The sequence below is a fragment of the Herpailurus yagouaroundi genome, unplaced genomic scaffold (assembly GCF_014898765.1).
Source record: "Herpailurus yagouaroundi ecotype Mexico unplaced genomic scaffold, PumYag 77, whole genome shotgun sequence".
NCBI classification, from domain to species: Eukaryota; Metazoa; Chordata; class Mammalia; order Carnivora; family Felidae; genus Herpailurus; species Herpailurus yagouaroundi.
The window spans coordinates 65,717,662-65,729,459 of record NW_024412388.1 but is presented as its reverse complement, the minus strand read 5'-3'; the positions used below and the strand labels follow the sequence as shown (position 1 = coordinate 65,729,459).

At 39.9% G+C, this 11,798-nt stretch overlaps 1 protein-coding gene and 1 pseudogene across 3 annotated transcripts in view; both read right to left on the bottom strand.

The window, feature by feature from the left end:
* The window catches only part of LOC121027789 (40S ribosomal protein S11-like), an 8,028-nt pseudogene extending 3,121 nt beyond the window's left edge, over positions 1 to 4,907 (bottom strand).
* Positions 1 to 11,798, bottom strand: part of MIGA1 (mitoguardin 1) — a 106,890-nt gene that overhangs the window by 24,408 nt on the left and 70,684 nt on the right. The window lies entirely within an intron of this gene.

The window sequence follows — 11,798 nt, the reverse complement described above, 5'->3', positions numbered from 1 at the left end:
AAAGAAAGAAAGAAAGAAAGAAAGAAAGAAAGAAAGAAAGAAAGAAAATAATTTCCCAAACACTTGAGCCTCCATTAGAGCCCAAGAATGGAGCCCCCAGGATTTAGAAGGCTCTAATTACTAGACTAAAGCAAAGACATATGCCTTCTGCCCAAATTAATCCCCCAAAAATCAAGGACACCCAGAATTAAACCTCAAATTGGGGTGGAGTCCCGCTATCCAGGACTTGCCCCTGAGGCCTGGGGGTCTTCACAGCTTTGGCCCCAGCCCCAACTCCACACCTGAATCTTATTGTTGTTTTAAGACAATAAGTTTTAGGTAATTTATTACACAGCAACATATAACTAATATACATAATGGTGGGAACAATACTAACAAAAAGGAAAGACACAGATTTCCAAAAACTGAAAAGCAAATGGAAGTGTGTGGACAGATGAAAAATGATGAGGAACCCATAGTCCAGAATACATTTAAGAGAAGACATAATCAAGGGAGAGACATTTGCTAAGCAGAGGCTCAAAAGAGCACCAGGCTTGAAGCAAGGCAGGTATGGGACAGGATTTAAAAAGGGATTAAAAATGGCAGGTTAAATGAAAGTCTGTGTACAAACAAGTATAGTAATCCCACATATCATTGTAATTCCTGTTCTCCCCTTCATCACTGAATAGGAGGACAGCTTATAGAAAAACAAATTTTCAACCAGATAACATTTCCCTTTAAAAGTGATCTGATCTGTCTGGGTAAAGAAAAGCTTGCCAATCAACACACCTCAAAGAAGTCTCGTTAGTCTTCCTGTTCATAGGAGAGACAAACATAAAACACTGTAAACCTACACAATCTAAGAACATCAATTCAGTCACCAATTAAGCTTTCAAATTTGAGAAAATCATCAGCACAAGAATGAAAGCCCACGACAGACAAAATTGACCCCAGAGAAAGGAAAATAATTCAAGAAATAGAAATTTTAGGGGCGCCTAGGTGTCTCAGTCAGTTAAGAGTTTGGCTCTTGGTTTCAGCTCAGGTCATTATCTCACGGTTTGTGGGTTCGAGCCCCGTGTTGGGCTCCGTGCTTGGGATTTTCTCTTTCTCTCTCTCTCCCGCTCTTTGCCCCTTCCCCGCTCTTTCCTCTCTCTAGCTCTCTCTCAAAATAAGTAAACTTTATTTTAAAAAAATAGAAATTTTAAATGGCAGATACAGCTTTCCCTTTTCAGATTATGATTATTCTAAATATTTATCCTTATCATTTTGTATATTATAATTAGTGCATTATTTTGGACTGCTATCAAGTCAGAGAGGTGGGCATTAAAAAACTTTCCAAGGTTCCATTTAGCATATGAGTAGAAGTATCTGGATTATAAGAAATAAAATTTTCCCCTTAAAGAGCACCCTATAATTTATAAATTAAATACAAACACATGCTGCAGAGTGTTAATTCTAAGAAAAACTGAATCCACAGCTAAAAATTACTCTTTGCAGTATTAGTTTCTACCTATTAATGACAATCTCTTTAACAGATGGGAGAGCTAGGAGCACTCAATGCAGTGGTATACTAACATTAAAAAAACTTTTCAGAACTTGAAACCATTATGCCAAGTGAAAGAACATCAAAAACAAAAGGTCACATATTGCATGATTTTATTTATATGAAATGTCCAGAATAGGCAAATCCACAGAGCAGAGGTAGATTAGTACTTGCCAAGGGTGGGGGGTTAGGAGAGAACAGGAAGTGATTACTAATAGGTGGAGGTTTCTTTTTGGGGTGATAAAAATGTTCTGGAAGTAGAGAGTGTTACTGGTAGCACAACTGTGAATATACTAAAATCCACTGAACTGTACACTTTAAAAAATTTTAGAGCATGTGAGTTATTCTCAGTAAATCTATTATTAAAAAAAGACTTTTCAGAGAAAACAGGCTGTAGTTCCAAACCAATGTTTGGCAAAGCTTATATAGGAAAATCTTGTTAATCACTTTCACAAATGACTGACCTAGCTTAGAGAAAAGTCTATGCCAGGATTTCTTTAATCTAAATAGGCAAGAAATCTTCCTGGTAATTCTGAATAAATCTTTCAATTCTTCACAAACTGTCTACTTCCCAAGGAGTTCAGATTTTCTTAATAACTTTCTTCATTAAAATGGTTTTCCCTAATTTAAGTATCTGGCATATAGTACATGCAATTAAAAATAATTTAACAAGCATTTCTTAGAAAAGAACTTATCTTGGAACATTTACATTCCAAGATCATACATGTATGCCCTAGAAACATTCCTAGGATGTTTCTCAAATGTTGAGCCCTTCTTGTGGTATTCATGTATTTTGTTTTCCATAAGGTTTTTTTTTAAAAATATTTATTTATTTTTCAGAGAGAGAGAGAGAGTGAGTGAGTGACAGGGCATGAGCAGGGAGGGGCAGAGAGAGAAGGAGACACAGAATCTGAAGCAGGCTCTAGGCTGTGAGCTGTCAGCACAGAGCCCGACACAGGGCTCAAACCCATGAACCGTGAGATCATGACCTGAGGCAAAGTTAGACACTTAAGTGACTGAGTCACCCAGGAGCCCCTCCATAAGGATTCTTTTTATCAAACCTTTGTAAATTAAACAACTAAGTAAGTATAATGAACACTTGGCAAAATAATATTTTTTAAAGTTGCATATTATGAAGAAACTTTGGAGCAATTAGGTACATCATTCCTCACAACAGAAAAATGCAAAGTGACTAACAATTCTTATAAATCATCTAGGACATAAGCATCTACAGAACAGAAAGATAAAAAGTAGTTGACAAAAAAGAACATCCTTTTATGATAAAAAATCTCAACAAATTTGGTACAGGAAAAACATACCTCAACACAATAAAAGTCATATATGACAAGCCATAGTAAATATCATACTCAATAGTAAAAGACTGGGCGCACCTGGGTGGCTCAGTCAGTTAAGCATCCAGTTCTTGACATCGGCTCAGGTCATGATCTCACAGTTTGTGGGTTTGAGCCCCATGTTGGGCTCTGCGCTGGCAGTCTGAAGCCTGCTTGGGATTCTCTTTCTCACTCTCTCCCTTTTTCTGTGCCCCTCCCCTCCTCATGTGCTCTGCTCTGTCTCTCTCTCTCTCTCAAAATAAATAACCTTAAAAAGAAAAAAGAAAATGTCTTAAAAAAAAAAAAAACAGTAAAAGACTGAAAGCTTTTCCTCTAAGACCAAGACAAGGGTGCCCAGTCTCACCACTCCTATTTAACATAGCACTGAAGTTTGAGCCAGAGCAATCAGGCAAGAAAGAGAAAGAAAAGGCATCCAAATTGGAAAGAAAAAAGTAAAACTGTCTCTGTATGCACATGATATAATCCTATATATAGAAAATCTTAGGGGCACCTGGGTGCCCCAGTCAGTTAAGCATCCAACTTCAGCTCAGGTCATGATCTCATGGTTTGTGAGTTTGAGCCCTGCGTTGGGCTCTCTGCTGTCAGCATGGAGTCCCCCTCTCTCTCTGCCCCTCCCTTGCTTGCTCTCAATCTCTCTCTCTCTCTCTCTCAAAAATAAATGTCTAAGGGGCACCCGGGTGGCTCAGTCGGTTGGGCGGCCGACTTCGGCTCAGGTCATGATCTCGTGGTCCGTGAGTTCGAGCCCCACGTCGGGCTCTGTGCTGACAGCTCGGAGCCTGGAGCCTGCTTCTGTTTCTGTGTCTCCTTCTCTCTCTGCCCCTCTCCCATTTGCGCTCTGTCTCTCTGCCTTTCAAAAATGAAATGTTACAAAAAAAATTAAAAAAAATAAACTTTTAAAAACAAACTTAAATAAAATAGAAAATCTTAAAAGATTACCAAAAAACTGTTAGTACTAATAAACAATTTTTTAATTGAAACAAATTTTTTAATATATATTTATTTTTGAGAGAGACTGAGACAGAATGCGAGTGGGTTGGGGCAGAGAGAGAGGGAGGCACAGAATCCGAAGCAGGCTCCAGGCTCCGAGCTGTCAGCACAGAGCCCGACGCGGGGCTCGAACTCACAAGCTGTGAGATCATGACCTGAGCCAAAGTTGGACGCTCAACCGACTGAGCCACCCAGGCGCCCCAGAACTAATAAACAAATTTGATAAAGTTTGCAGGATACAAAGGCAAGATATGAAAATTAGTTGCATTTCTGTACACTCACAGCAATCAATCAGAAAGAAAAATTAAGAGGAACATGGCAGGGTAAGAAGATCCTATGTTTACTTCATCCCAGGGATACAACTAGATGATACCCACATCAGTGTAAATAACCCAAAAAATGACTGAAGACTGCCAAAACAAACTCTCTGCAGGTAAATGTAGAGACAAGGCCATATCAAAATGGGTAGGAGGGGTAGAGAAGCAGTCAGGAGCTAAATGGACTCACAGGACTGTTCATGAGATGTAGGGATACCACCAACATGGACAAGGGAGAGAAAAAGATCCCCACACTCAACACCCAAGCCACCTAAACCTTCAGAGTAAAACAACCAGTGGCTTTGGTCCACAGTTCACAAGTTCTTACTATTGGCAGAGCTTAACACCTGCAACTTGGGTCTATATGAGCCAGAAGGAAACAGCAAACTGAGTACTCACCCTTAAAGAGACAGCAAAATAAACAGCCCACTGAGATACTGCATAGAAGCAGCACTTTGAAAAATGCCTGGAGTATCCAGGAGGGAGATTTGTTTACTAATCTCAGAGCATGTGCTGGAGGGGCAGCGGTCTTTGGGAGAATTCTCAAGAAACAAAGGAACTGGCAGGCACAATTCCCCTTTCCCACCACCCAGCCTAGACACATGGACACCTGCAGTAACCAGTGAAGCACCAGTATTCCACAACAACTTGCTAACAGTGTACCCTGCCCTGGCATTCTCCTGCAGACACGTCCTCTCCAACAAGGTCTTCCTCCAAGTCTCTTCTCATAGCAGACCTGCACAAACCTTGCTAACACACCACTCTGACCCTGTGTTCTCCTGGGTCCTATCCCCTTCAATATGCACTTGAATGGAGTCCATCCAAAGTGATGCCATGAGCCTGGCAGTCTGCAAGCAGCCCTGACAGGGGCCAGCACCACGCCAAAGTGACTCTAGCTCCAGGAGAAGGGGGGAAAAAAGCACATGTAACAGTCTGAATGTGGCTCCAGCATGGGATGGGGACAGACATCAGGTCTGACTACAGGACCTACCCAATAGTGAAAGCTTCTCAGGGGACAACACAGGGAAAGTGCCCTGCAGTTCAGTGCTACTGTATCTCTGGCAAACGCCTGGTCTGACCCAACTCAAGCCCAAGGCCCCAGACTGGCCCACTAACAACTTAGGGACCAAACCCTGCCCATAACAGGCAAAGACAGCCACATCAGACAACTGGACTGAAGGCAAGAGAGGCTTACCCACAACAGCAGAGCACTAGCAATACACATAGGAGACACTCCTGAAGCACCAGGTTCTGGTCAACAGGGAACACTGCATTACAGGGCACTACAGAACCTCTTCTTCATAAGCCCACTACTTTGTTGTTGTTGTTGTTGTTTTTCAGTTGTTTTTTTTTAATATAATTTATTGTCACATTGGCTTACATACAACACCCAGTGCTCATCCCAACAAGTGCCCTCCTCAATGCCCATCACCCATTTCCCCTCTCCCCCTGCCCCCACCATCCACCCTCAGTTTGTTCTCTGTATTTAAGAGTCTCCTGTGGTGTGCCTCCTTCCCTCTCTGTTTGTAACTATTTTTTTTCCCTGTCACTTCCCCCATGGTCTTCTATTAAGTTTCTCAAGATCCACATAGGAGTGAAAAATATGGTATCTGTCCTTCTCTGACTGACTTATTTCACTCAGCATAGTATCTTCCAGTTCCACCCACGTTGCTGCAAATGGCATGATTTCATTCTTTCTCATTGCCAAGTAGTATTCCATTGTATATATAAACCACGTCTTCTTTATCCATTCATCATTTGATGGACATTTAGGCTCTTTCCGTAATTTGGCTATTGTTGAAAGCACTGCTATAAAATTTGGGGTACATGTGCCCCTATAATCAGCACTCCTGTATCCCTTGGGTAAATTCCTAGTAGTACTATTGCTGGGTCATAGGGTAGTTCTATTTTTAATTTTTTGAAGCACCTCCATACTGTTTTCCAGAGTGGTTGCACCAGTCTGCATTCCCACCAACAGTGCAAGAGGGTTCCCATTTCTCCACATCCTTGTCAGCATCTATAGTCTCCTGATTTGTTCATTTTAGCCACTCTGACTAGTGTGAGGTGGTATATCAGTGTGCTTTTGATTTGTATTTCCCTGATGAGGAGTGACGTTGAGCATCGTTTCATGTGTCTGTTGGCCATCTGGATGTCTTCTTTGGAAAAGTGTCTATTCATGTCTTCTGCCCATTTCTTCACTGGATTATTTGTTTTTCAGGTGTGGAGTTTGGTAAATTCTTTATAGATTTTGGATACTAGCCCTTTATCTGATATGTCATTTGCAAATGTCATTTTCCCATTCCATCCGTTGCCTTTTAGTTTTGTTGACTGTTTCCTTTGCAGTGCAGAAGCTTTTTATCTTGATGAGGTACTAATAGTTCATTTTTGCTTTTAATTCCCTTGCCTTTGGAGATGTGTCAAGTAAGAAATTGCTGCGGCTGAGGTCAAAGAGGTTGTTGCCTGCTTTCTCCTCTAGGGTTTTGATAGTTTCCTATCTCACATTTAGGTCTTTCATCCATTCTGAGTTTATTTTTGTGTATGGTATAAGAAGGTGGCCTAGTTTCATTCATAGCATGTTGCTATCCAGTTCTCCTAGCATCATTTGCTAAAGAGACTGTCTTTTTTCCGTTGGATGCTCTTTCCTGCTTTGTCAAAGATTAGTTGGCCATACATTTGTGGGTCCAATTCTGGATTCTCTATTCTATGCCATTGGTCTACGTGTCTGTTTTTGTGCCAATACGTGTCTGTTTTGTAGTAGAGGCTGAGTCTGGGATTGTGATGCCTCCCTCTTTGGTTTTCTTCTTCAATATTACTTTGGCTATTCAGGGTCTTTTGTGGTTCCATACAAAATAGGCCCACTACTCAGGAGATAGAGCTGACTTATACATAAAACTAGACACAGAGAATTAGACAAAATGAAGACACAGAGGAATATGTACCAAATGAAAGAACAGGACAAAATCACAGTAAGTGAGCTAAATAAAATAGAGATAAGTAATATGCCTGATAAAGAATTTAAAGTAATGGCCATAAAGACACTCACTGGACTTGAGAGAGAGTGGAAGACCTCACTGAGACCCTCAAAAAACAAACAGAAAACATAAAAAAAGAATCAATCAGAGATGAAGAATTCCATAATCGAAATTAAAAATATACTAGATGGGGGCGCCTGAGTGGCTCAGTCAGTTGGGTGTCCAATTCTTGATTTCAGCTCAGGTCATGATCTCACAGTCATGAGATCAAGCCTCACACTGGGCTCCCCACTGGGTGAGGAGCCTGTTTGAGATTCTCTCTCCCTCTTCCGCTCACATGCACATGGTCTCTCTCTCTCCCCTTCCCCCCAAAAACATTAGATGGAATAAATACAGGATTACAGGAAGCAGAAGAACAAATCAGTGACCTGGAAGACAGAATGATGGAAAGCCATCAAGCTGAACAGAAGAGAGGAAAAATAACAATAATAAATGAAAACAGACTAAAGGAACTCAGCCAACACCATCAAGCGTAATAACATTCACATTGTAAGGATCCCAGAAGGAGAAGGGGTGGGGGGAAAGGGCAGAAAATATATTTGAAGAAATAATAGCTGAAAATTCCTGAATCTGGGGAAGGAAGCATACAGTCAGATCCAGAGGCACAGAGAGCCCCCAACCCAAGATCAACCTAAGGAGGCCCACATCAAGACACATAGTAATTAAAATGACAAAAAGTAGAGATACAGAGAGAATTTTTAAAGCAGCAAGAGAAAATAAAATAGTTACACACAAGGGAAACCCCAAATAGCTATCAGCTGATTTTTTGTGCCAGAAACTTTGCAGGCTAGAGGGAGAACCATGATATATTCAAAGTGCTGAAAGAAAAAAAAAAAAAAAAAAAAAAAAAAGCTCTGCAACCAAGAATACTCGACCCAGCAAGGCTATCATTCAGAATAGAAGGAGAAATAAAGAGTTTCCTAGAAAAACAAAAGTTAAAAGGAATTCATGACTACTAAACCAGCCCTACAAGAAATATTAAAGGGGGCTCTTTAAGTGGAAAGACCATATGCAGGAGTAAGAAAAGTAGGGAGCACAAAAGCAACACAAATAAATATATCTATAAAAATCAGTCAAGGGACTCACAAAATAAAAGAATATAAACCATGACACCATCTACCTAAAATGTTGCAGGGGGCGAGGGAGAGAGAAGTAAAGAATGGGTTAAACTTTAATGACCATCAACTTAATATAGACTGCTATATGCATGTTATTACAAAACTAATGGTAACGACAAATCAGAAACCAGTAATACATATGCAAAAAATAAAGAGAATGGAATCCAAGTATATCACTAAATAAAACCAGCAATCCTTGAGAGAAAAGAGAAAGGAACAGAGAACTACAAAACAACCATAAAACAAGTAACAAAATGACAGTAAGTACATACCTATCAATAATTACTAAGAAAGCAAATGGATTTAACCCTCCAATCAAAAGACAGAGTGACAGAATGGTAAATGTAAGATCCAGGGCATCTGGGTGGCCCAGCCAGTTGGGTGTCCGACTTTTAATTTCAGCTCATGATCTCACGGTTCATGGATTTGAGCCACAAAAGTATATTATTCACCCATGGTAGAGAAGGAAATCCTGCCATTTGCAACAATATGGATGGACCTTAACGGCATTATGCTAAGTGAAATAAACCAGAGAAAGACAAATACTGCATTCTATCATTTACATGTAGAATCTGAAAAAGCTAAACACGTAGAAACAGAGAGTACATTGGTGGTTGCCAGGGGCTGAGGGGTGAGGGAAATGGGGAGATGTTGGTCAAAGGGTAAAAACTTCCAGTGAGAAGATGAAAAAGTCGAGAATCTAATGCAGAGCATGGCAACTACAGTTAACAATACTATATTATATACTGGAAAGTTGCTAAGAGAGTAAATCTTAAATATTCTCACCCCCCCACACACACACATAATCCTGTGAGGTGATGGACATATTAACTAATCTTACTGTGGTAATTATTTCACAATATATGTGTATCAAATCATCACATTATACACCTTAAATTTATACATTATATGTCAATTATATTTCAATAAAGCTGGAAAAGAATTTTACAAAATTCTTTTTATTGCAAACATAAATATATTTATTTTATAAATATAAAAATATAAGTTAAAATGTAAATAATTCAGGAGATACTACTGTAAGCAATAGCTAAAATATATATAAAAGAAAAATATTGAGAAGAATAAAGATCACGATCACCACAGCTTTAAAAAAGGCAGAATCAGGGGCACCTGGATGGCTCAGTCGTTAAGCGTCCCACTTCAGTTCAGGTCATGATCTTGTGGTTCGTGAGTCCAGGCCCACATTGGGCTCTGTGCTAACAGCCTGCTCCAGATTCTGTGTCCCCCCCTCTCTCTCTGCCCCTCCCCCACTTGTGCTCTGTCTGTCTCTCTCTCTCTCTCTCTCTCTCTCTCTCTCTCTCTCTCTCTCAAGAACAAATAAAAATTAAAAACATTTTTTTAAAAAGGCAGAATCAAGGCTTAGGGTACAGAGTATTAGAATATCTACAGCTTTCCACACTACAGCATGAATTACAGATGTGTGATACTATTTATACGAAAAAAGACAGCATTAATATCCAAAATCTACCATAAAAATAAAATTATTCTAAGATAAAATTGGGCATATGTGATTTTTAAAGTTACTTTAAGCAGAAAAAAAGTATAAAAAGATGTGCACTCTGCAAGTATTCTTTTTTTTAAGAAATTGTTTTAATGTTTATTTATTTTGAGAAAGAGAGAGAGAAGGGGGCAGGTGCAGAGAGAGGAGAGAGAATCTCAGGCACGCTCCATGCTGCCAGCCTAGAGCCTGATGTGGGGCTGGATCCCATGAACCGTGAGATCGTGACCTGAGCTGAAACCACGTGTTGGTCACTTAACCACCTGGGCCACGCAGATGCCCCTGCAAGCATTCTCTTTTGATACAAAATTTAAATCTCAGTAGAAAACAAACTGCCCATAAATTTATAATTCATTGATCACCATTGTTTACACGTTGGTGTATTTATATCTAACCTCTTCTTTGTCTGCCTAAACACTTATACAATATACTACATACATGTTTTCTGTTCTCTTATTACTAAATTACAATCATACTCTCTATATAAAGCCTTATATACCACACTTTTCATTTAACATATATTCCCATGTCATTAAAAATAAATGGAAACAGGGAAACACTCTTGCACTGTTGGTGGGAATGCAAACTGGTGTAGCCTCTCTGGAAAACAGTGTGGAGCTTCCTCAAAAAATTAAAAAATAGATCTACCCTGTGACTTAGCAATAGCACTGCTAGGAATTTACCCAAGGGATACAGGAGTGCTGATGCATGGGGGTGTTTGTACCCCAATGTTTATAGCAGCACTTTCAACAATAGCCAAATTATGGAAAGAGCCTAAATGTCCATCAACTGACAAATGGATAAAGAAGATGTGGTTTATGGGGCGTCTGGGTGGCTCAGTCGGTTGAGGGTCCAGCTTCGGCTCAGGTCATGATCTCACGGTTTGTGAGTTCGAGCCCCACATCAGGCTCTGTGCTGACAGCTCAGAGCCTGAAGCCTGTTTCGGATTCTGTGTCTCCCTCTCTCTCTGCTCCTTCCCCGCTCGTGCTCTGTCTCCCTCTCTCTCTCAAAAATAAATAAAACATCAAAAAAAAAATTTTTTTAAAGAAGATGTGGTTTATATATACAATGGAATTACTATTTGGCAATAGGAAAGAATGAAATCTGGCCATTTGTAGCAACATGGATGGAACTGGAGAGTATTATGCTAAGTGAAATAAGTCAGGCAGAGAAAGACAGATACCATATATTTTCACTCATATGTGGATCCTGAGAAACTTAACAGAAGACCAGGGAGGGGAGGGGAAGGGGGAAAAAACAAGTTACAGAGAGGGAAGGAGGCAAACCATAAGAGATTCTTAAATACTGAGAACAAACTGAGGGTTGATGAGGGGTGGGGGAGAGGGAAAAGGGGGTGACGGGCATTGAGGAGGGCACCTGTTGGGATGAGCACTGGGTGTTGTATGGAAACCAATTTGACAATAAATTATATATATAAAAAAAATAAATGGAAATACATTTTTGGCAGTACAATATTTCAAATTATGTATGCACCGTAATTTGGCATTAGAATAGTTCCAGTTTTTCATTATTGTTAAAATCACATAGTAATTATTTTTATAAAGAAATCTTTGATCACCTTCTTGAAAAAAATTATCTAAAAGTATGATTTCTAAGCTAAGGAATCTAAACATTTTTAAAAATTCTGATTATATTACTTTCTATGAAGATACTTATATGCCTTACCCATAATCCACAGAATACGACAGCACCCCTCTAAAATATATGGGGCGCCTGGGTGGCGCAGTCGGTTGAGCGTCCGACTTCAGCCAGGTCACGATCTCGCGGTCCGTGAGTTCGAGCCCCGCGTCAGGCTCTGGGCGGATGGCTCAGAGCCTGGAGCCTGTTTCCGATTCTGTGTCTCCCTCTCTCTCTGCCCCTCCCCCGTTCATGCTCTGTCTCTCTCTGTCCCAAAAATAAATAAATGTTGGAAAAAAAAAATTAAAAAAAA